Raw genomic sequence first — 25,858 nt, 5'->3', positions numbered from 1 at the left:
TGTTTTTAGATTGGCTCTGTATCTGTTCCTGCAAAAGGTGTAGATACAGAGATGACATGGGTTATTTATTGTGTTACTGCAAAATGCTACTTTCTGTTTTGTGGTAAGCACAGAGTAACTCCATTTCAAATAATGGGCACTGCAGAGTAATAATCCTGTAGTACCATGGTAATACCATTGCCATACTTTGTCGAATCAGTTGTGTCAGTAGAGCGGTGTACTTACTTCACTGGGGGTGTATATGGCCTTGCACTTCATGTGAAGTTTTCTTTCCCAGGAGATCAGGGAAGCGTAATTAAGATGTCTGGAGAAAGAACTCTCATCAACAGACTCTGTACTTCTGGTTTTTCAAAAAGTTGCTTTATATATTCAAATGAACAGTGTGTAAGCTATCAATGACAGCTTAACTACTTCATCCCAGAACATTTTGACAAGTCATTTTCAACATTTTGGTTTCTCAGAATTTTGACAACCCCCAAAAAACATGAACTGATTTTATATGTCACATGTTTAATTTATTTGAGATGCATGTATTATGTTGCAAAAACAATAAGGAGGGAGTTAAAGGACAGGGTGATATGCTCCATATTTATGATCATTAGTTTCTTCACCATGTCATTACAAGAGAAAAAATGTTCAGAGATATGGAGTATGCAAAGCAGTCAAACTTTCATTGCCAGCCCGTCTGGACTGTGATTTATACAAATTATTGGTGCAATTTCTCTATGACTCCACTGAAATCCACATAACGGAACCCATTCTCACTCAGGTAACCTTAGCTGCCTCCCTCATACTTGGCTTCTGCTAAGTAGAGTGTTGTTCCCACGCTGCTGGCTGTGTGGCTGGGAGGGTGGCACAAAAGGGGTTTAACGTCAGCTGGGTTCTGAGCAATGGCGAAGGAGAAAGGTAGATGGTTACTCACTTGAAATGGGTGAACTTCTGGCTGTACATATTCCATAGAATTGTCATCAGAAATAATAAAAATATGTAAACTGATCTTCATTTTAGTACTAAACTCAAATGGAGCCCAAACTTTTGAAAGAAAATTTTAGCTCTGTTTTGGGACTTTTCTTAGGTGTTCTCCAATTTTGAATTGCTGCTTCTTCTATGCCTGCATTAGAGCAGAAAAAAGATGAGGTACACCCTGTACCCTCCTGGGCCCTTGAGCAAGAAGTGGGAAAAAATACAGGGAAATAATTACTTTTGTAAAGCTCTTGGCTACATTAGATATTGAGAAATGTGAACAATTTCATTCAAAAAAAGTTTGTATTTCAACATCAGACTTCAAAACCTTTCGGATATTAGGCAGTGTCTGTTTGTTGGTACATCTGTCATGAGTGCTTGATATACTGGTGTATTAGAATAATTGAAAAGTCCTCATTTATCCTGTTCAAAACTCACAGTATTGCTATCCTTTTTCTACACCAGAATGCCACTTTATTTTGTAACTGAGTTATTTCCATCAGTACTAAGCACCACATGCCCTTAACAATTTTAAAGTAGGAGGAGCTATTTTATTTTAACTAATTATTGACACCAAGTTAAAACATACCAGTATAAATTATTATTTTATAATAATGCTGATTATGCACAAAGGAAAACCCAGGTATTCTAAATAAAATTGGAAACTTTAACATTCTGTAAGCTGATTTTTTTCCCCTAAACAAGTACTATTTAGAGTTTTTTTCACACACAAAAAAATCCCTTACAGGTTTGATCTAGTTGTGAATCTATGCTTTTTAAGTATCAAAATTTGCCACAAATTGAAAAATCTCTTTTCAGTTAATCAAAGTGCTAACAATGGAGATCATAGGTGGCTTTTCCTAGGGCCAAGGCACTGAGGCTGTTCAAGACAGACATCCACGATTTGAAGATAAAGCTCAGATTAATAACCTTCCCCAGAGACCCTGTGGGTAGGGCAGAGGACAGGTGAGATTTGCTAACTCTAGGGTTAGTTGCTCCAATTTCCTTCTGATACCTGATAAGTAGTATCTTTCTGATAATTTGGGAGTTTTAGCAGATACTTAGTATCTGGACTAAATTGTCTCTGAATTAATTGCCTTGGCAGGCTACAGCGTTATCTACAGTCTGCTAGTCTTGGGAGGCGAAAGAACTGTGGACTTACAAAGGGAGGCAGAGCAGCAGTTTCAGGGGTACCAAGGCTTGATGGAGAGGGCAAAGGGAGAAGGAATCAACCGTGACCTCCAGTCATTCTTTAAGAAGTGGTCTTTTCTGTCAGCTATCAACAGTTAATATTTTCCTTAGAAGAGAGAAGCAGGGAGTTGGTGAGGAGCACAGTGAAGCTACATGCGTAGCACAGCACATTGGCCAGTAACAGTGTCTATTAGTATGTATATTGCCAACACCCCGCTCTGATAAGTGTTACCTTTAGTCATAGTGTGGGACTGCCTGAGTAAACACTCCCCACGAGTCCCCGACACTGCAGCGTGGCATCACCACTGGGTGAGTCAGCCCTGCCACGCCTGCCAGGAGCACAGGTGTCCATGGTAGCTTGCTGGCGAGCCAAGAGCAGGCACCTTTTTTTTTCCGTTTTCCCCTAATGGAGAGGGGAAAATGTGAGGAGACATAACAGCTCTTGACAATGAGAGGGAGATAGAGTTGCCTGCATCAGGAAAAAAATAGCCACTTTTGCAAGAATGAGTGGTTAGAAAAACAAAATATAAGCATTTTCAATATATTACAAACAAAATTATCTGCCAAAAGGGCAAGATAATTATCTTAATGTGATTTTTGACCAAGATAAATTTATCTTATTTTATAAACTGGGTAACAATTTGAATCTTATGCAAAACCTAGAAATAAATCTAAAAAATATGATAATGTAATAAAATCAAAATTATTAGCAGTCCTAGTGCCATACTTGAGGCAGTAAAACCTTTTAAGTTCCAATGGAAAATAGGCTAGTAAAACTGGAGTAAGTTACTCTACTTTAATCACTTGATAAATAGCTACAATGTTTGGAAGAATTGATAGTGTCATTATAGCAACATCCCTTTTTATAAACAGCCTGGTGCTGATTTGATTCTAATTGCTGCCAGAGGAACAGTATCAAAGTAGCGTTGCTCCGGCAGCGTAACCTGCGGGGTTGAGCGGGAAGGGGATTAGCTGCCTGAAATGAAGTAAGCGCAGGTTTTTCAAATGCATAGATTCTAATTCTGGGAGTGATGGAGGAGGCTGAGTAAATTCAGTAGTGGGAGAAACTACATGGAAAATGCTTAAGGAAGAGGAAGCAGGAAGGAGACAAAACAGGCTCCTCTGAGCACATGAAATAATGGGAAATCAGAGAGAAGTCAAGAGGTTTGAGTGTGAATGCATGTTTGCTTTCTTACCAGAAAGAAATCTCCTGCTGGGCTCATGTGGCCCCATCGCTAAACCTCAGGTCCAACCTCCCTGGATTGCAGCTTTGCTGTACTTCAGATGTGATGGCCTCAATTGCACTTCTCTTTTCCTAAATGACTTTCCATTATGGGTCTCTTAATTTTTTGCAAGCCCAGTATCAGACACCAAAGGCCTAATTTTTAAGACATTATTAATTACAGCTTTTTCCTATGCTTGTGGGCACTGTGACCACCTTTTGGTGCCCATGAATGCACCTAAAAATGAAGACTACTTTTGCAAATTTGATCCTTAGCAATGCTGTGCTTCAGGGTTTAGCAATTCTTCCTCTGCAAATCCTGGAGTTGACCCTTCTTGGGCTGCAGAGCTATTGAGGAGGTATCAGCATTATAGTGATGACCGCTATGACTTTTGAAGGTGATAAATTTACATTTATCTGGAAAAAAGTCTCTAGAACATATGCTTCTACACTAGCTCTTCTTCCAAAAACTACTAAGAAATTGTCTTATTTTGTGAATGGTAGCAAGAAAAGCCGGGTTCCATAGGGAGAGGAGAAGAGGAACACGTTTAACAGTTCTGTCATGTTAGCAACAAAACCAAGAATGAACAAAATGCAAAGGTGGGAGAGGTACTTATCTTTTTACAAAAATATGTGGTAAGTTTCTCCCAGAAATATTATGGGCTAAGTGAAATATGTAAAATAGCTTGTTGAAGAAAAAACTGGTTCAAGTGGGACTGAATGGCTCAAGAGATTAGTGATGGGATAATAGCTTTTCTCCATTTAAGTGGCAGACCGGTTCAAATCAATTCTAGGTCTCTAGAGACTGAAAGGTGTTGCTGTCCTGTGTCTCTTTCATAGTTATTTGAAATTATTTCTTGGTCTCAATAACATCCTTAGTTGCCAGAAAATTATCCCCAACCCAGTGAGCACTGAATTACTTTGAACTTACTGTTGCCTCCTCCCACTAAAGCTGCACAGCCTTCAAGGCTGTGCATATGAATGGCAGTCGTTTTATTTAGTGCTATATTGCTGGTCAGAAATATTTTATTTCCCATGGAATGGATAGGTTGCAGAAAAGAAGAGAGATCCTGGAATATGGTGCAATGTAAAATTGTTCTTTTAAAAATGCAATGGTTTTTTCTTTTAAAGGGGATTTCTTGGGAGAACAGGGCTACTTTTGGACACCTTCAGCTACCCCTCTCTTGCACTAAAAGCCTCACCTCTTCTACGGTGTACGAGCACTCTGCCTGTCTGCAGGCTGTGTTGGGACTTTTCCCTATGTAAATGCAAATCATGAAGCAGTGTCACAAGTTAGGAAACAGCTATTGGTCATAAGTAACAACTGGAAAATTTAAATTGGTAGCTTGCCCTCCAGGTTTGTTTTGAAGCATCTATTTAATGTGTGAAGCTGGACCAGTGAAGTGATGCTAGGGACATGCCAACTTAAAGGAGCTCAGAATCTTGCCTATCATTTTTATTCTGAAAGACTATAACAAGTAAAATAGGAGACATTGATTATCCTGCCAAATGTAAAGATTAATCAAACAGTAAGAAGCAATGCTTACCAAGCCGAGGAGGATTTGGTTCTTTTAGTGCTTCTAACAGTAAGTCTAGAGCTAGTGAACCCAGCAGAGTTCATATTATTCAGTGTACCAAAGGAAAAAGAGACCTGGGGTTATTAGAGAAAAATCCCAGCAGTTCTGTGTGTATGACGGCTTGGAAGAAACCAAATAGGATATTATGACAATGTAAAGGTATCGGAGAATTGAAATCACATTGCTATAGTCATTTTTTCTATAGAACTGATGCAATATGGATTCAGTTCCAGTCGCCTTGCAGGAGAAATTTTATTTTTGGCTTAGCCCAGACAGCTCCAGGTTTAAGAATGCTCATCGGGGGGGAAGGCTAAAGGGGTTAAGGAAATAAGAGACAATAGAAGTGACCTATGGGGACTTCTGTTATTATATGGAGCCTTGATGAGTGAAATGAGAGGAATTGCTCTCCATCATGAAAAGCTCAAATGTCGAGGGAGCAATTGCAAATTAATCTATTAAGAGTAAGTAGGAGGTTGAACAGTGTGACTTGAAAGGATGGAAATACATGGAATAAACTGCAGTGTAAAGTCACAATGATTTCTAAACACAACCTTAATGACACGCACATTCAATTTTTACAATGAAACAGGGATTATTATATATGTGTATATATATGCGAGACAAAGTTTAAGCAGACAAAATGGGTCTCTCTATTCAGCTGCTCCCAACATCTGTAATGACTGGGTGTGAATGAGAAGTTCTGTTCTGATTTGTGTGACTTTAACCAGAACAATGTGCCAGGAATTTTTCTTTTTTAAAAGACACACCAATAAAATGCCTCACAGGCAGTTTTCTCTGTGGTGCTTTTCCTGTTTTGCTATAACATTTTTAACTTGAATTTAGTGTTGGTAAAAGGTGCTCTTTGACAGCATCGTATAACTGAAAGCCTCTTTTTATTGACAGATCATGCATACTCAAGGCTGGGGAAATTTCTCTGTGTCAGCCTGGTGAGGGACACCCCCACAGCCTGAAGGAACCAGCTTCCAGGAGGAAAAATGGTAAGTCCACGTCAGTCAGTCCAATCTTATGTTAAATGTTGCTTCATGATTATTTTTAAAATGTTCACATCCAAAGGATTTTGAGAGAGGCATGAAAAGTTACCCAACTGACAGGACTGCATGGGTTATTTTTTCTGTTCCCCAGCAGTGGTTTAAGCGTTCTGGAGCGTTAATGCTTTGTCCACTAGTGGCTGGAGTGAGACTTCACACAGATCACCAAGTACATTTTGGTGGAGCTGATCCTGTAGGATGTAGCCCTTGCTGTGGTACCTGGGAAGCGAGGGTCTGTTGTTTGCTCAGTGCCCATCCCTTCTGCCAGTCTTTAGGCCTCAGTGTTAATCATTTCATGAAGCTCACGTAGTTCCAGACTTTTACCTTTGCCAGCTTATTATAGCCTAGGAAGATGAGACGTGACTATGCTGAGACACAACCCCCAGTGATGGCACTTTATAATACTGTATAAGTGGAGGATTGCTATTGTAGGCAGAGAAAAAGGCAATAAAGCAGCATTGATATCCTGCCTGCCCTCTTATAGGAGTTATTGAATCAAACCTACCAGAACTGCCAGACAAACAATTTGCAGCTGCAGTCTGAAGCCTGACAATGACACAGAATCAAAAAGAAATAGTTGGAGTGCATGGGCTTGTGAACTCCTCTGCGACCCACCACAGCAGGCTCCCTAGGATTGTTCTCCTCTTTCTGGTCCTTTCTCTGTACAATTCCTTCTCTTTACCTCCCTTTTCCTCTCTCCCCCATTTTCACTCCTATGCCTTGCCATTTTCAGCTACTCATACCTTGTCTCCTCCCTTTTCTTTTTCTCTCTCATTGCCTCACTATTTCCTTCTGTTGCCTCCAATATACCTCTTGCCTCTTGTTTGTTTTTTCTTTGTGAGTTCTAGTGTCCTCCTCTGTTTCTCGTTTTTCTGTTTCCTTAATTCTTTTCCTTACTTTTGATTAATTTAATTTACCCCCACTGTTTCCCATAGTCTCTCCTATTGTCCCTTCCCTGCTCTACCTTTTTTCTGTTTCATTTCCCCTCCATTTTATTGCTCATTGCTTCTCCTTTTTCTGCAAATTCTTCTACCTTCATTTTTCTTGAGCCATTTTTAGCCAGTAGAAAAAACTCCATGTTGCCCGTACTCCTCAGATGTGAGGATTTAAACCTTTCCTGTGTACTAGGATTTCCAAAGTGCCAATCCAGCTCAGCTAAGGGGAACTGATGTGGTTTGGCTCTAATGTCTATGACGAGAGATACTGCAAAAGCCAGCGTAACAGTAGCACTTGCAAATACTCTGTGCCTCATGAGCCAGGCCTACACTCATAGTTGGCTTCGCAGCTTATCAAATTAATGGGATCTGGATCAGATCTGCAGGTACTGTCTTCCACACACTCAGGTCTTATCAGACTTCTGGTCTTTATTTCAATAGAGATCTCAACACTCTCAGTTTCTTACAGTATATAGTTTTGCTTTCGCTTGGGGCATTCTGTTTTTTTAAATAATTTTTATTCTAAGGCACATACAGCGTATGGAGGCTTCAATGGAAAGGGGCCATACTGTGAAATATATTCAAGCTCATATATTAAAAAAAAACTTCCTAGTTTTTAAATGCTCATAACAATTATCTACTATTTTGGGGAAGGTTTTTCTATTTCCTTTCTTTTATATCCAGTGTCTAATCACTACCCTTCTAAACTTCAGATGTGCAGTCTTCTAAATGGCTGGCAGAAAGGTAGGTAGTACGCAAGCCTTTTTTGGTTGGTTGGGTTTTGTTTTTTAGGCACTCCTTATAGGTGGCAGGCTCAGGTTTTGTTCCAAGGTTTTTTTTTTTTTTAGTTTCTTTGTTTTTTAAGTTCATTAGTTTACTTATTTTCTCTATTCCCTTTCCCCGTCCATTTCCACTTAGGCAAATTTTGATTTGTTGTTCTTACTGACAATATTTCCCCACATCTTTTTAAATTGTGGTTGCTATTACTTGGCAGTAATATGTTTTATGAGATCCCCACTGCAAGGTGACTGCTAGTGGGGAGGCTGCTGCCAAGGCCAGCTCCTGTTGCTCTCCTCTAGGCACACCAGGGCAGTCCCATCCCGTGAGGGCTCTGGAGCTGTACAAGCTGCCTGAGAAAGAGAGCAGAGTGCTCACTGTTTCATAGCTGACCACTCCCCAGGAACCAAGTCAAGACCAGACCTTGCTGACAGGATGCTACCTCTCCTTGTGTAAAATTATATATAATGTGAGTGTGACAGAAACTCTTCCTTCCTTTCCCATTTTGTCTGCTTCCTTCTGTCTCTCCAGCTACTGCTCCTGGGGAGTTCAGTGCTGGTGAAAATGGGAAGAAAATCAGTTCCTCTATAAGCCAACCCTTTCTGCTCTGATTGGATTTTTCTCCTTTTGTCTGCTTCTTTATTTGATTTAAAACCTTAAACCCATTGAAGGTTTTCCATTAAGATGTTGAGCACAATTTGGAATGGGGGAAGCAGTCAGAGCATTACCTAAAAAGTCCTAGTTTATTTTTAGCTAATGGAAGAGGAGGGCTGATTGGATTAGCCCAGCAATGTGAGTACCTGATGCAGACTGCTATCAACACATCAACAGAGGAAGGGTTAAGTACAGTTTTTTTCACTTTCTCTCACTCACCCCTTTTATCCTCTCCTGCTTTGCCTTTCTTCACCCAGTAACTGACACTTGCAACAGCAGTGCAAATTCCTGGGCACGTTCTAGTACTGGTCAATACAGGAGTAAATCTCACAGTCCCTCCTGCTGTTTCACATTTGCCACCTGACAGCAGTAGATGCTCAGGAAGACCGAGGGGCAAGGTTTTAAAGCTTTAGGCTAGGCTTTAGCTGTGTGACATCTATTAAAGCAATTGGGAGCCAGGTGGCTAAAACCCAGTGCAATTCTTTCTAATGGTACCCCTGAGAGCACCCATCTCCTTTTAGCACTACTATTGATTAGGCAATTCTTGACTTTGAGGAACAAAATTGGTGTGTGCATCAAGCTTCTTTTCCTCAATTTGGCCTGGTTGGAAATTAATCGTTCACTTTGAGCCATTTTCGTAAGCAGCTTTAAGCTTCAATAAATTTCAGTGTGATTTAATTTTTTCTATCACCCTTCTCTATGGAGACCTCTTGTTTACTAGACTTATCTAGCACATCTCCAGAGCTGTTTGGTCTTTATCCTCATCTGCCACATTGATCCTGGTACATTGTCCAGTGTGATTATCCAAGCTTGGTAAAATGCTGGGGGCTTTATTTGATGGCTGCACACAGTGCACGGTTGGCAGTATTGAGGCTAACAGGTACTTGGTTTTCAGTAGGAGCAATGCATTTGATGACGTAGACCATGTTACCTTTTAGAATATTGTCCAGACACTGCCTGTGTCTTGACTGAAATGATGTGTTTTTAGAGGGAGCACATAGACCATGAGCAAGTTCCTCTTAATTTCAGAAACTCTTCATGAGTATTTGATATTTACTAGGGAGTGAAACACCACACAAAGGTACATGAATGTGTACTTATGTTTGTGAGAAGGTGAAAATAAATATGTAAAAATAATTAAAACAGTTCCCCAACCCTCTTACCTTCTGCACTTCTCTTCCAAAATATTCCTCTTTATTTCTCTAAGGGGTAGGAAGATTCTTCAGCATGTCGTGTCTTCATTTGTGGAGAGGCAGGACAGGCTCTGCATAAGGATGTGCCCTTTGCTTTGGGAGTTCTGTGCATTATGTTATTTATATGGGTTTTTCTGTCTGTTTCTTTTGGGTGTTCTAGAGTACTCTTGTGAACTGTTAGGTAATGCGAAGTACTGCCACAACCACAAGTGACTGGCATTGAGTAACTTTTTCCTACGATAAAACCCAAAGTGAAAGCTGGCCTGGACCTACATGGAAAAACTTATCAAACCAGTCCAATACTAGTTTTACCTAGCAGCTAGGTAAATCTGTGTGAAGACCCTAGAGTCTGCATCACTTCTCTCCGTGCTGCTCTTTGCCTCCTTGTAGCCCTCTTGCTCCTCTGAGTAACCAGGCCAGAGGAGGTGGTATTTAACATTTCTTTGCTGCTGGAAGACCTTCATTGGGATGTCTGGGTGTGGAATGAGATGCAAACAGGAGAACTGGAGATGGAAAGGAAATTCAGAAACATTGGCTTCAGAAAAATGAGTGTTTCTTATTCCTGATTCTGTACAAAATGGGATAAAGCAGCTCCTGAGGTGTCGTGGGCAACCTAGGAAGTCCAGCACCTCCTTGCCCAAGAATGTTGATTTAGGAGCCCCACAAGAGGTTTTATATGACATTTCTGTCTGTTTTGAGCTGGTAGGTTGTCAAAGCCCAAAACATTCTGTTTCAACAAGCTGGTATATTCCAATGAGAAGTTGTTTCATCTGCAAATTTATAGTCAGTTCTGCTGAAAATTCAGCTCATCACGAGCTGAGTGTGAAATGTGATGCCAGGATTACAAGGACAGCATTACTGTGGGACTTTGATGGAGCTCCAAGAGAAAGAAAAGTATGCATCATCTCTCCCATTCCAGTCAAGTTCAATGGAAGTTTTTCTGGAAGGTTATTTTTAGAAATCTCAGAAGAATGACAAATTCCAAGCTTAGTTAAATATGGGGATTTTTTTTGGTGAAATGACACAGAGCACATTTTGTGCAGAAATATGAATAATGAAATATCTGAGCCGGATTGCCCAAGCTTATGTAAAAATACATGCAACTTTGGTATTGAAGGCCTTGCCAAACTAATTATTGAAGCATATGCAAATATTCTGCATTGCAAACATCCTTTGTATTTCATTAGATTCTCAGAAATCAATATGGGGGATCTGACAGAAAAAGGTATTTAATATTTAAATTATTGCTGTTGCAACAAATCACATCTATATGCTCTTTTACATTCACAGCTGATGTCATGTCACAAAGTCCTCATATTTGTATTAAAAACACGTCTACTTAATTGAGGTTTGTCAGTCATGCATCTGAAACTGGTGGTTTTCCTCAAATATTTTAAGTGAAAATAGCTTCTGTGCCTAGAACTAAAACAGATATTCCCCATTAGGTAGCATTTGCCATATGGGAGGTACTGCAGACACACAAATGCTGAAGGCCAGAAGGGGAGCTCCTTCTTCCAGAATTTACCGAGTGGGCTCATGGTCTGTGACTCTCACAGATCATGTTATTTCCATTTTACAGAATGAAACAGAGGGCCAAAGAAGTTGGGAGAACAGAGCAGTGCTTTGATGGTGAGAGAGGATAATGTGCGTATAGCTCTCTTCAGCTGGCTTTTGATTCTTTTGCGTTGTGCTCTCCTTTTGAGACGAATTGCTACTTGATTTTCCAGACTGGGGGGGAGCAGCAGAGATCAATAGTGAATGGAGGAATTAATATCAAATTTGGTCGTACCTGTGGTGCAGTCCTGTTTATTTGCAAAGAACAAGAAGGTCCCGTTGCCCTTCCTGGGCATAGGAAAGATTCTACAGTGGTTAATGTATTTGCTATCAGGTCTAAAACATCCCTGAGTGACACTCTTCTCTGCTCCGGTGTGTTATTTTTGTGTTTGTTTTTCCCCCAGCTCATGCTTAAGTGTGTCCAAAATTCTTTGTCCTGCCTGTTTCAGCATTGCAATACCAGGCTTGAAGGTAACCATTTGGTTCAACTGCTGTGTAAAATGCCTTGCTATCTCTCTGTTTTGGATAATGGCTCCTGTTGCTTCATGTAGCTGATTTCTTAAAGGACCTTATTTTTCCCTATATCCTAAAAAAAGGACTGTAAATGTGTCCACAGATCTAAGCATGGCTTCATTAACTCCTTCACAAGAAAATGCTCAAGTATGCTAAAATATTCATTATAATACAGAAGTGAGAAGCAGTTGTGTCCAGATATTCTTAGCCAAGATAAAACATTGCTGCTTCCTCTGACCTCAGTGGAGCCACACCATTTTATGTCAACAGAAGCTGTTATCTATTAGTAGTTTTGCTCCAGTCAGCAATGTTGTCTCTCGATTATTGTTTTACTTCCTCTTGTTCTCTGTCAAGGTGGATTTGGTCCACACACCCAAACACAGGCTTAGTTCTTCATATGAAAAGTTTAACAAGTGGGCATCACCTGCTTAAAGAACTGAAGTAATTTTGTGTGACCAAAGGGCCACTCTCCTCAGCGCTACAGTTATTCTCCGTAAGCACCAAAGTTCATTGGTGATCTCTTCAGTATGCTACATTTCATAGTGTTAAAGAAACAAGTGAGTCACAACTGCTCTACTCAAATTTGTTTCCTATCTTCTAATCTGGGATGCCTCTTCCAGTAAACCAGGCAGGGGATGTTTCTTGATAGTTCTGTCAGCAGTTCTCCCCAGAAACTGCAAAGGATAGATCCCAGATCAATCCATAAAACCGGAGAGTTTTCCCAGAAATGCTGGGAGCGAATGCCTGGGACTTCTCTCCCACTTTTATCAAGGGGATAAGGAGCAAATGTACCAAGCTGCATTAAACATGGTTTAATGCTTGGTTTAATGGCTTGGTTTTGCCAGGAGATAGTACACTTGGTTTTGTGGTGCCTTGCAGTGTATCGGTGTCTCAAATCCTGGGAAGAGGAGTGACGAAGCAAGGTGACAGCGCAGATATACCAGATGAGTCCTAAGGCATCCAGCTAAAATGATGGCTGGCAGTGCCCAAGGAAAGAATGTATTTAAAGAGAACTGTAATATCTCACAGTCTTTGTGCCATGCTGTCTGTACCTTTCCCCTCAAGGGACCCAGGAGCTGCAGCTTAGTGTAGCAGGGTGCTCTGGGAGGCATCCATGGACATATCATCCCCGAGGCAGAGTGCCTTGCTGAGGGATGTGTTTGAATGACATATTGCAGTTCTCAGCAGGGACATTTTAGTTTGGTTTCCTGTGGAATAGAATATCCAAGAACAGAGTAAAATCAGCATTTGGAAAACATTCTGTTCCTCTATACAATGATTTTCCAAAGCTGTTTTTCACTGCATGCCTAGAAGGTCGCATTCAATTAGGAAATGTAGAAGTGCATGTACATGGTTTAAAGCAGTGCATGGGAGACTGTTCTGTTTTCCAGGCTCTTAAAGAATGTGACCTCAGAGGATATCAACACAGATTTGTGGTATCATCTTAGAAAAGGTTGAATATAAAGTTTTGTTTGCAAATACGTATGCCATCAAAACTTGATTTACCAATGCTGTTTACCATTTGATCAGATAAAAGAATACTAGCTCTTAAAAATGAGACACAAACTGAATTCCCTTTTCAATGCAGTATATAATAATACCATATTTCTCTGGGCTTGTAGCTCCTTTTGTCATCCAAACAAACACATGCAGAAGTAGCCTTTGAGCCCCTTCCCACTGTTTCAACATGACAGTTGTTTAAAACAGCAGAGGGCCAGGTGTAAAGAGGGTTACAAAGATTTGAGATGTCCTCTGGTGATTTTTGCTTCTGTGGTTTAAATGCTCCTGCGTGCAGCTACTCCCCTGCTCCCCTGCTGGAATTGGCTACCAGCGGACAGAGAGCAACCCATGCAATGCTCCCCCAGCACCTCTGACGCTGTGCCCTGACACAGGCAGGCAGAGGCACATGTTGCTCTGCGTGGGCTGTAGTGAGTAGCTGGGACAGCAGTGCCTGGGACCACCGCAGCAATATCCCAGGAGACTGTCATCGTCAGGATGATGGCTCTGTTTTCATACAGAGGCTTGGACCAAATCAGAATAAATCCCTCAGTTCTTTTTGTATAAGGTATTACAGTGGGAAAAAAGACAAGCCTGATCCAAAGTTCACTCCACTGGTGTTTTTCTTTAAGGTGCACTGGGCTCTGAAAGAAACCCAATAAATAGCCTACGAGCAAAATTGTATAGAATGATCAACATGCAACTGTCATGCTGCATTTATCTCATGTCGTTAGTCATTATGAAAGCCTGCATAATTCTGGAGCAGAACAACAATTTCCACACAGCAAATTGCAGATTGTGTTTGCCAACCCACAAAACATCACAATATTTATTTTGAAACTTTATAATGCTATCCAGGGCAAATTCACTTCACCCATACAAATAGCCCCGTTGAGACAACTTAGGTTACGCATGTGAGCAAAAGTGGGCAGAACTTGGCTCTGGGCATAAGAAAAGCAAAGCTGGCTTCCTCCCATGGCGGAAACAGGGAACGTGTAAGCACAGAGCTGGGGAGATACGTTACTGGCAAGCGTACCACCAGGGACCTGGGGAGAAATGTCAGGATAAAATTGAGATAATGGTACTCTGCCTCCCCAAATTCATACCTTCTTGCCTTCCTACCTCGATCATTCAGAAAGACTGCCTTTCCGCAGGTTTCATACGAAGCACAACACCCCCCAGTACATCCTCCTCTGTACTTCCGCGGATCAAATTTATCCATGGTGGGAACAAGCTTACCACTGTCAGAAAGAACATCCCCATTTTTTGGAGTTAGACACACTAGTTTGTATGTCTGATTATTTTTATTTTTGGTGGGGGAGGTTATAAAAGGATTTTAAAAGTTAACTTTATTATTTAGCACTGCACACATCACTGGGTTTAGGCTCAGTTTTAGGTGGAAAGGGTTTTTTCTTTATGTTCCATCACCTATCTTGACAGATTCTGTGTGTGCTAGAGGTGGTCTTCTTAACCCTGGATCAAAACCTGCTCTCCTGCTTCTGTAAAACGTTTTCCTCTAATTCTCTGTCTAGTAAATTATATTCTGTTCTTTGCCCTTGAATAATTTAAAAATGTATAGAATAAAGTGTGCGGTGGGGTGGGGGGTTTTCTGTTCCATTGAGCGATACCTGGTAATCAAAATACTGCATTCATATCTTGCTGCAATGATCTCATTTCTATTGGGACAGCACTCCTGTGAGCACAGGCCCGTGTTGTGTTCATCCTGTTACAACCAGATAAACTCATAATGTAGACAGATAAGAGCTATGCTCATTAATCTATTAATTGCCTATTGTCACTTGTCAATATGTTTCGCTTGATGGGAAGCCAGAAGATTAGTTTGTATTGTGAGGTTGTAGATTTTTGTTCTGTATTACTATTTTTTTATTTTGATGTCTGGAATACTACAAAATGACATTCAAGCTGGTAGCATCTCACCCAAACGGAGTAGAGCTGGCCGCTTTTTAAGTTTCTGAAACCATAAAAATGCTATGCCCCAAATGGCTGTAAAATAAAAAGCATATTTTCAATCAGAGGACCCCACAAGAGCTGTGACTGTGTTGAGTAACACATTTTACGATGGGCATTCAGGACATCCTTAAAGACAACACAGCCTGAGATACCCTGATTTCCCGGGGAAGCTGAAACTCTGTGGGGACTTCATTGTTCACTGGAAATGTGAGACTGATTTTTTCTGTGACTGGAGCTGCTGGAGCAAGATTTTATTATAATTGTGTGACCTTTAATACACTATGAAGAGATTTCAAGTTGTCTATTTTTCTAGCCTATTACAAATCAAATGTTTAACTATAATGTACAGTCACCAAGTTTACACCTTAAGAAGGGTGATTTTCAAGGGCTTATCTCTACAAAGAACAGTGGAGCAGAGACAGTTTCAAAAAAAAAAAAAAAGGAAAAAAGAAGGCAGAGGAACATCACAGAAGCACTTTATAGACCTATTTGAATCACAGCTTTAAGTCATTTATATTATGGCCAAAAAGCCTATCCATGTGTGTATTTAATAATGATGGCCAATTCTGAACAGAGAGTGGAAATTTTCCTCTCCGTGGCAGGAAGCAAAAAAACCCCTTACTGTTTCTGAGTTGGTAACTTGACCTGTTTGAATTATTTTATTACTTACGAGACTATCAGCCAGGTGGCCAGCATTTAAACTCTGAGGACAGATCTGGGAATTGATTTCTGTGGAACTACCATAGATAAGAGCAGCTGATGATTAGGCGGCTCAGGCATTTTCTAGGCACACTTTGGCTGCTCTGCCTGACAAATAGCAGCTCATCCATGGGGCAGTGATCTTCATGCCAGCTATGCACAGGTTTAAAGGATACAGGCAGATCTTCCATCCTGTCCAGGATGTGTAACGGTGCTACACGCCTGGGCATAAGAACCTGCCTTCCTTATTTTCTGCCATGACAGAGGAAAGCAGTTTATTACCGCCTGGTAGACAAGATGTGTTCCCCTCTGGCTGCAGTCACCCCGATGACGGGTGTAGGAGTCTGTCTGCAAGATCCAGAAGCCTCTGTTGTTATTGTCAAGGGTGGTCGCATAGAACAGAGTTTAATCAGATACATTTTCTCAAGATGTGTGTAGGGGGCCAGGGTTTCATTTCAAATTTTCAAGGAAAAAAAAAAGTTATTGAAGTGTGTGTGGGTCTTTTAGTATCCAGACAAGTTCTATTTTCTCTAGCTGTTTTACTCTTCTGGACCTTTTTCTTTCTGCAAAAAGTTAAGGAGGGAAATATATTTAAATTAAATGAAATTACATGAAAGAAGAAAGGACAAAAAAAAAAATCTCCCTTTCCACTGAAAATGTGCCAAACCCCTTTAAAGTGAGGAAATTACTTTTCTCAAATATTGTTAATGTTTTAGCTTATTTTTTTCCCCAGTTTTGGAAAGGCACATGCATTATGATTTCACTCTTTCTCATCTCCTCTAACCTCTCCAGAAAAGAAGGGGGTTTGGAACACGACACAAGAGCAAAAGGTAAAATAGGAAACATGGAAAAAGAGAGAAGGGAAAAATCTGTAGCCAGCATTCAGATATCTGTATTCGCTGGACACCAGTCAGGTATTTTTATTTGGTGCCTCAAAGGTAGAAAATGATAGAAAGTTATTGAAGTTATTTAAGAATAAACATGATCTATTTAAATATCTGCAAAATAGAAAAAATCAAATTTTGGAATTTTTCACATCTGCCTGTTTCAACAAACTTTTTTTCTTTTATATGAGTGAAGCATGGCTGAGCTCAGGGGATCCCACGCACAAAGTACATGTCATATCTTCTCCTGAGTATTTGTTCACAGATGACGACTGAATTGCAGAGAGATTAAATGCCTCACTTCTGGTCCCACAGGAAATACATGGCAGAGTCTTGAAATGGACCCAGCTCTCCCAAGTCCCAGATGAATGCCTTAACCAAAATCTCACTCTTCCTTATCATACTTTGTTTCTCTTTCTTTCCAATATCTTCTCTAAACATTTCTTGTGTTTGGTTCGTTGAGGTCAGTGGTCTCAGCTTGTTGCAAGCACCACAGAATTTCACCCTTCATGTTTTCTTTCCTTTGTGCTTTGCCTATATACTGAGTTGCTAGCTTTGCATTTCTTCTTGCTCCCGGATCTCTCCCTACTGTGCAGAAGGTGACAGCTTCAGGAGCACAATGTTTTGTCATTTTTGACCTGTGGGATAGCGCACACCCCTTTTTAGCCCATGTCCCATTGTAAGTCAGCCCCTTTTGATCCAGTATCCATCCCCTTTTATTGACCAGCTCCCCTATTTCCACTAAATGTTTCAACCCTGCTGCCTGCTCCCTTTGTGCTTTCTTTAATTCTCAATATTTCTGCAGCAGGACTGTCTGCCATCAGTTTGTTTAGTGGAGCAGAAGACAAAGCCAGGCTGGTGTTGCTGCTGTTGAATAGGTCAACGGTGACAACAACCTGTGCTGCAGAAGTTAGCCCCCACTGACACTGTTTTCACTCTACTTGAATGGAAGCTCCTGGGAGTCTTTCTTTAGAGAGCCCAGGGGTAGGGAAGGCAGGAAAATGGAAAGAAAAGGAATAAAATAATTATAGCAATAACACTCCAACTTTCTCAGTTGTGCATGAACTTGGCTAATCGAAATGAGAAGTACCTGGCATACCTGTAGATGAGGTAGGTTAAGAGGTTGTTCTTTTGTCCCACCGTGGCCTCTGCAGTGGGGGGCAGTGACTTTTTGTATCTCTAGGTTTTCTCTCCGTTGTTAGGTTAGGTGCTGTCATCTTTAGAAACAAGATCTTTTTCATAAGCACTTGCACTTATTGAATAAGGGTAAACCATGGCCAGGAAGGGAAACGATCCTTGTCTGGGCCATCAAAGGAAGATTGCACCCAGTACTGCAGCTCTGACTTCTCCTGACTCAGCTAAAACTGTACCTCTGTGGTGACTAACTGCAGAGCCATGCTGACCAGGATAAGAGAGAGAGGTCCTGGGCATGTGTATAACAAACCCCATCTTCCAGTACTTCTAGAATACACGTCCCTCATCTTGAGAAATTTTCTAATTAAATAGGGTTTTTTAGTTATACTAAGAGACAACAATATATTCTACATTTTGATCTAAATTAAGTCCATTTTATTTAGACACAATAGGAAATATCAGCCGTCTTTGTTAGAGGATGCTGAGGCTAAAACTGCTTTAGTCTCATAGAGCAAAACCATTTGAATTGTAGATACAGGAAATTATATGCGTAAGTAAGGAAAACATTGGTTGCAATGGACAAGACTAGCGAAACAGCTCTTTCTTTATTAATCAGAAAGCCAGTTTCTTAAAAGGTAGTAGGTAAGTAGTTTTAATAGGTTCACAGCAGATAACTGGCCAGAAATTAAAAATAGAAATGTGAAGGAAGAGGTAGATGCTGAAAAATTTCAAATCTAATTTTTTAATGTACTTTTGATTTTTCTTTAAAACCTCCAGATAATTAAATCTTTGTTCACAGATTATATAACAGAAATACCTGGGAGGGGAGATGGGCTTTCTCCATACAAATAGGAAATGCATTTTATGAGAAAAGCTGGATGTAATTTCAATATAGAAGAAAAGGGGAAGAGGAGGAGGAGAAATACCAATGTAAGAGTTCATGGGCCAACATAAATTTGTTTCTCTTTCTGAATTACAATAAAGAACATACAACTAAAACTGGTCAAAAGTGGTAGAAAATACCATGGAATATATATATTTTTTTTTTTTTTTCTGAATATCTCCTATTGAGTGTAAGAAGAGAACCTAACACACAGTGTGTATAAGTGTATGTGTACATTTACTGTGCACGCTGCTCCAAGTTTTACACAGACTCTTTACCTTAGGGAGTTAATTCTCATATAAATTTTTTCCAGTTCTGCAAAAACCTCGAGGTCTCATACTAAATTTAATGTATCTGACCTGTATGGCAAAAGGCTCATTACTTAGTCTCACAGTTTGTATTTATGCAGAATCATGTCTGTTTGTTTTATTCAGTAGAGGGCCATTTCTGTTAGCAAATCACTTAAAGATTGTGATGATGGGGACGCCAATAATCAGAAATGGGGAAGTGCTAAGCATTGGACTATAACATAGCTTCCCAATTGTGTAGTTTTTAGAAATTGTTAATGTTTTGATGCTATGTCTTAGCTGCAAGCAGAGTTTAATCATGATCATCACCAGAATGGATTGATTTTGTTTTGGGGGAAGATAAAGCTGTATCATATTGCTTTGGTTTTCTTTGTGGTTCTTATATGACTGTCTACCAACCGATTGTGGTGTCGCTGTGTCATGGCTTCCTCACCTCCCTAAATGGATTTACATATTGTTCTTGGATAACTGGAGAATTATTGAAAATATATGTTTACTTCTTCATCCTTTCTCCCTGGTATAGGGACTTGCCAGTGGTGATAAGCACCTGGAGTGTCTGTCTGTCACCCAGCACAGGTGCATCAGACCTCAGGGGTCTCAGAGAGGCGGGTTTGAGGGCACTTTCTTGTCAGCCTGCTGTACATTCAGGGAGCTCTAGCTCTCCCAGGCCCCTGTCGATATCTTTCTTGTGGGAGTGCTGGAGAGAGCATAGTGCATCATGAAGCCCCCTAATGCACGGGCAGCTCCCAGCCATCTTCTCAGGACTTCTTGTGCCAGTAGTCAGGAGTTGTGGTTGTAGCTCTGTGGTGCAGCTTTGCTGGGTCAAACACACAAAGAGAGGGCAGAGCTCCCAGTCTGCTGGGGAAGGCCAGGCTAGCACAGCTAGAGCTAGAGAGCAGCTGGCAAAGGCAATAGCGCACGAAGCTGGAAGTCTGCGTGCTTTTGGCAAAGCAACATGGGCAGCGCTCTGGCTTAAGATGTGGCCCTGCCATTTTTACCTATAGTTCAAATGGATAGAATCATAGAATAATTTAGGTTGGAAAAGACCTTGAAGATCATCGAGTCCAACCGTTAACCCAGCACTGCCAAGTCCACCACTAAACCATGTCCCTAAGCACCACATCAACATGTCTTTTAAAAACCTCCAGAGATGGAGACTCAACACATTTGGTGAAGACATTTTTCCTAATATCCCATCTAACCCTCCCCTGGCGCAACTTGAAGCCATTTCCTCTTGTTCTATCGCTAGTAACTTGGGAAAAGAGACCAGCACCCACCTCACTACAACCTCCTTTCAGGTAGTTGTGGAGAGTGATAAGGTCTCCCCTCAATCTTTTCTTCTGCAGGCTAAACAACCCCAGTTCCCTCAGTCGCTCCTCATAAGACTTGTTCTCCTGACCCATCACCAGCTTCGTTGCCCTTTGAATGTGCTCCAGCACCTCCATGTCTTTTTTGTAATGAGGGGCCCAAAACTGAAAATATGGATGTTTATTTAAAAAGTGCTTCACAGAATCTAACCTGAGTCTTAACTGCCCTTCATGATCTCCTGTTGTTATAGATGACCTGGTGTGCTCTTCCAGCTCTTATGGTTTGTCCAAGCCGGGTTTTTTGTGGGATAGAATAATTTTTGACAAATTAGTATACTTAAATGGTTTCAGTCTCTTGAAAATGTCAGGCATATGTTTACATATTTTGGCACAAAAATCTTCTGATTTTAAGTTCAGAAACAAATTAGAAAGCATTTAAAATTGAGTGATCAAGTGGAAGTGAAATGCCCCAAGGTCGTTGAAACAATATATTTGATCAAAATGATCAAACTGAGTGGCCTTCTAATTTTTAGTGATGAACACTTTCAAGTTTTTGAAAGTGCTTTTTATCCAAATTTGGAGCTGGAAAAGTATAGAACCTCAAAAAATTACTGAAGGAGAGAAAAACTGTTTCTGTTTGAGTTGTCATTATTTAAACCACTACAAAGTGCTTATAAAATATTAGCGTTCTAATTTGTAGCATTTTACACCTACTTTGCATAGCAATAAGGCAAACATATCCTTATAAATAAAGATAAGGATGTGGAACCTATTTTGTTGAATTGGGACCCAAATGATTTCAGAGGGAATAAAGAAAAAGAAAACTAATGCTTTTATGTGTTTTTCTGTATTTTATAGTCTTCTGTTTTTATTGGACTGAGTAGGAGTCATATGATCATCTAGTTTCACATAATAAATACTTTTTCTTATGTCCAAATCCTTAAAATTCGTGTTTAAAAACAAGGAGTAATTCTGGATTGCTATCAAGAACTGGCGACTAACCCAGCATTTTGCAACAAATCAGAATTAGCACTGGTGATACAGAACATTTTAAAGAAGAAACTGTTTATTTACATGTGAAATATGGAGGCACGTTGAAAGTCTGTCTTCTAGGAGCCCTTTTTGCTACTGGTGTATCACTTACGCAGTGAAAATTACTGTTCTGCTATCGGCAGGGATTAACATTCACTCCTTCCTCTTTGAAATATGCTGTTTGAAGTATCTTACCAAATGCTGATACCTTACAAGAAAACTTGGAAAAACATTCTATTGCAGATGGCAATGTTGAATTCCAAGCATTTTATCTTAAAATTCTTGATTTTGATTTCATAGTGTAATTATTATGATCTTTTTCACCATCCCTGTGCTAGCTCATTGTGCTAGTAACCACATCACCACCAGTGTTGGGTTCAGAGGAGTATATGTGTAGCAAAGTTTGGAGCTTCAGGACCTTCGTGAGGCTCCGTGCTCCACAAATATCACAAATAAATCATTGCCTAAAAGTTCTGATATCTTTAGATGGTGCCCGTTCGAAACATAGTGCTTTCAAGTAAGATAGTTTGCTTGCCTCACCAGGAAACGTTCACTGAACGGTGACAGGGGCAGTGGGTACTTCGTCCATTTGAGGACATTCCTTTCTCTTTTGGGTTCTGATCAGGGGCGATACATAACATTCATTTACAGGCCTAAGCTCCATTGGTTTACCAATGGGCTAAACACAGCACTAAGAGAGGACAAGCACCAAAGAGCTTTGCCTGCATATTGTTGATGTCCAGAGACGGTTTAACAGACAAGGTCAACTGGATCTTAATTTGAAGGACAATATTACCCTATCCTGGCTTTCGGGACTTACTCATCCTGCCTTCTTAATCTATGTTCACTGTAGATCCTTTTTTCATATTACAGTGGTGTAAGAACTCTGAGGCAGCAGTTACCTACCCAGTAAAACAGCTGAAGCCATTGCACCTGTGTTTAGAAGTAACTTGTCAGCCAGAAGTGAGGAGAAACTAGTACTCTGTGTCCTGGCTCCACTAGGCAAAGATCTCCCTTAAATGTTCTGCCTATCATTGGGGTGGCTAAAAGCAAGAAAATCCCATGAGGAAGCTATTAGTATCATGATGGGCAAAGCAGCCTGTTCTAGTGGTACCTGCCAACCAAAAGGAGCAAAGATGAGGTTCGACTGAAATTTAAAACAATGAAGTAAGGCGAGAATTCCTCTTCAGAACTGCATCTGCATTTAACACTGAGGGAATGCAGTTACACAGCTCCACTGTTGTAAAATTACCCAGATACTAAGAGCACTCAGTAAGCCCACTTTAGTACACCGAAGCTACATTTACAGGTATGCAGTAAAACCTAAGTGTTAAAACGATCCTATCAAGTTGCCTCACAGAGCTCCAGAAATGACATAACCCTACAGAACTCCTCCACCCATCTGCATGGCAGTGAGCTTCTTCCACGGGAGCTAATTTACAAATATTGGCAATCCTGGTTCTATAGGAGCAGAGTTTCATGGGCTTTCAGACGACTGGAGCATTCTTTGTCACTGACAATAAAAATTGTAGGAGTTAATTTTCTTAAATGCATGTGCAGTGTGAGTTCGTTTATGTTTCATAGGAAAAAGGGATTCAAGTACAACACTGTAAGAGAAAGAATCACTTCTGCCGCCCTCTTGAAATTTCACTAAGTGAAGCACAACTGCACTGAATGTGACAGGTAGCATCTGATACCAAGAACTGGGCATGTAGGGAGCTGCCAGTTATGCACAATTTTTGCTGAAGTATAATAAAAGTAGTATGACAGCTTATGGTGTGTATCACAGGACCAGCACTATTTTGTCAAAGACAGGAAGTTGTTGATTTCATTTATCACAGCAGTTCAGGTGTGTCTCAGTCTTCCTCTGTCCTTGTCATCCTCTCAGTTTGCTAACTCCATTTAGTTTCGTCATAAAATTTGAGGAGACTTGTACTTCTGTGTCACTCGCAGGTACTTCTGAAGACTGTAGGAGTTTTGTTTCTGAATTTTCAGTTCATTGAGCTGCAGATAGACGTTCTTTCTCATCACTTCCTTACCATTGGAGAAAAAAAACACGTTTAGGAAATTAGTTCGTGGCTTTCTTCAATTGGTTCCACATACAGCTGTTCATCAACAGTACAGCAGCAAGGATTTGGCATACAGCTACAAGTGTGTGTTCAAATTAAAAACGTATTCTGCACTTTTATTCTTATGTTGTGTAGTGATTATGGAAGGAAAATACTTTTACCAAGCAACCAAAAGCACATTAACACCAAGGAAAGCCGTTGCCACCTCCTACCTTCTTTATAAGACAGTAAACAAGGAGAGAAACCACGGCAGGGTCACTGTGGGGAGTACATGCGTGCTTGGTGTGACTCCCTCTCTCTTTAACTTCCAGTCCTGAATATTTGGCTGACATAAATGGCCCCAGCTCTGGTGTTTCTGCTCACCTTCCCTTCTTTTATAAGGGCAGTGAGGTATATGCAATAGCCTCACAAAATATAGATTGGATAGCATTTAAAGAAAAACTCCTTGAATTTTAATTATGATAATGTTGAGGCATGGGAAAATGGAAGAATGAAGATGCAGGGTAAAAGCCTGAAAATTCCCACCCAGATCCTGCACTGATGATGGCTGTCTGTGGATCAGGCCTTGGTTCTGGGGCAGGGAGCACTGATTTGTAGTTACCTGGTGAGAGCTAAAAATTAAAGGTAATCTCTATGCTTTTTAAACAGGTTGCAAATGTAAATGCTGTAACTTTTTTGAGGGGGTGAGGACATTACTTTCTCATTAAATTTGTACCCTGGGAAAGATAAAGAAGGAAAAAAATTGAACCTAAGGAAAATATTTCACTTCATTTATTTCTAGGATAATTTCCCATTCTGACTCTGTGTTTCACCTTATTCTCTGAAATTTGAAAGGCAATTTTCACTTTTTTCTTTTTAAAAAATATGATGTGCTATGCTTTCAAAAAAAGGCTGTGCTTGGCTTTTGTGCCACACACTTCTCAGAGAAGTGTGCTCTTTATAGAATAACAGAAGTGTATTTTTAATTTTTTTTAAGAATAACATATAAACCATGAAGTGAATCTCCTCTTGCCTTTCTTCCACCCCCAAAAGTGGGGAGTTGGGAGTTACAGTACAGAGCAGCCTATTGTGGCTCCATCACTTATGCAAAGAGGTCATGGATGATGGAGTCTGGAATACAAAAGGTGTAGGGCACTCTGCATCTGCAAGGAGGGGATCAAAACAAATCTCCTTTATCTAATGCAGAACCTATTACTGAATCAAATGTGGGGACATGAAGGGTCCAAGTGTGCTTTTAATAATCTGTGTTACAAACAGACCATAATCTGCACAATTAAGCTTCTTGGAGCTGGCAGGATTTTGTGCAGTTGGCAGTTTTCCTCTTGAATAAAGGTCAAAAAGAGGGGAGTGAATTAACCGATGAATACCTTTTTAAAGGTATTCTATAATTCCATTGAACATTAGCAATATTTTCTTCATTGTGCTAGTGGCTCTAGGGAAGAGTGAGTTCTGTGTCCTAATTTAAAAGCCCACCTATTTCAAGGGTGGAGAAAGGCTACACAATAAATAAAGAGGGAAAGGGGAATAGGAAACCTCCCTCTGTCACCATGTAGGTGGGAGCTGTGTCGTCAGCATGGGTCTGTTTGTAGCATGCTGTGGATCAGGTGCTGGGGAGTTTTGCTCATGTGAGTGTTACCTTAAAGTTGCCTATAATAGCTATCCATGACTGTTTTCTAGGTTACCATGAGTGCTTCTGGTCCCCTGGGAGAAATGGTGGGGACCTACCATATTCCTTCCAGGATAGACATCTTGCTATTCAGAATATGATTTCTCCAGTACAAATGCGTACTCTTTCTTGCAGGAGATAGAGTATATGCAGTTCCACCCAAATGGGCAGTGTAGGGTTTGTCTCCCAGTAGGATAGCCTCTTTTCTTGATTATGATGATGAGAAAGTGTTTTCATTTAGAGAGTAAAATGCTTGAATGGTTTTCTCATCCCTCACCCCTCCTCCTGGCAAGCAAACCCACTGTTGGGGCATGGGGTTTATCACAGGCCAAAGTGGGAATTCTCTTAGGAGCCTCTTGTTGAAATGTTGGCAACACATCACTGAGCAGTTCTAAAGACCTCAGGAAGCCCCAAATTTCTCTGAATTTTCCCACCATCATCACTGATTGTAGTTGCCTCTTTGGCCTTGCAAACTTTGGGAGAACATCAAGGAATGTGCTTGCAGCTGCCATAGCTTGCTCATCAACACAGGAGCAGCCCCTCGGGATGGGAAGGAAAGTTGATTGGAGAAGGAAACCACCCACGTACTAATCTTTTTGTTTCCCAAAGTTTTTTTTTTTTCTTCACTTTTTCTCCTTCACAAAATACATGTAAGGGAAAGGCTTTATTTGCCAGAATCTTTTCTGGGAGAGTGAGCTGGAGAAGCTGTGCTGCCTTTGCTGTACACAGATTCTCAGATCCTTCAAAAGCCTCTGTCCAGCTGTCTCGCTCTCACTGCCA

General features: G+C 40.5%; 1 long non-coding RNA gene across 2 annotated transcripts in view; it reads left to right on the top strand.

Moving 5' to 3' along the window:
• Nucleotides 1–25,858, top strand: part of LOC142057875 (uncharacterized) — a 137,518-nt gene that overhangs the window by 36,375 nt on the left and 75,285 nt on the right. For both annotated transcript variants that reach the window (XR_012660794.1, XR_012660795.1), the window contains exon 3: nt 5,857–5,951. This is a non-coding gene — a long non-coding RNA (uncharacterized LOC142057875). The remainder of the gene's footprint in view (nt 1–5,856; nt 5,952–25,858) is intronic.

Source organism: Phalacrocorax aristotelis, chromosome 5, assembly GCF_949628215.1.
Source record: "Phalacrocorax aristotelis chromosome 5, bGulAri2.1, whole genome shotgun sequence".
NCBI classification, from domain to species: Eukaryota; Metazoa; Chordata; class Aves; order Suliformes; family Phalacrocoracidae; genus Phalacrocorax; species Phalacrocorax aristotelis.
The sequence above is the reverse complement of the archived record's forward strand: the minus strand, read 5'-3'. Positions and strand labels throughout refer to the sequence as shown.